This window comes from Penaeus monodon, chromosome 33, assembly GCF_015228065.2.
Source record: "Penaeus monodon isolate SGIC_2016 chromosome 33, NSTDA_Pmon_1, whole genome shotgun sequence".
Lineage (NCBI taxonomy): Eukaryota > Metazoa > Arthropoda > Malacostraca > Decapoda > Penaeidae > Penaeus > Penaeus monodon.
The window spans coordinates 4,193,828-4,194,092 of record NC_051418.1 but is presented as its reverse complement, the minus strand read 5'-3'; positions in this window follow the sequence as shown (position 1 = coordinate 4,194,092).

Sequence of the window (265 nt, the reverse complement as noted above, 5' to 3'; positions counted from 1 at the left end):
GTTAACGAACAGAGGACGTAGAGAAAGGGAATTACCATTACGAAAGGTCTGTTGTTTGATGGGTGTCCTCATCATAGTTTCAAACCCGCTGGGCCGCTGCGAATAGGTCACTGAAGCGAGCTAGCAAAAATTGTCACAGATGGAGAAGACCCTGTCAGTGTCGAAATATCCTGATAGGCAGAGGGGGAATTCGGAACATATTATTTCGTTTGCTGAGTGATTGTCAGCGTATTTTTGGTAGATAGATGGGTTGATAGATAGGTGA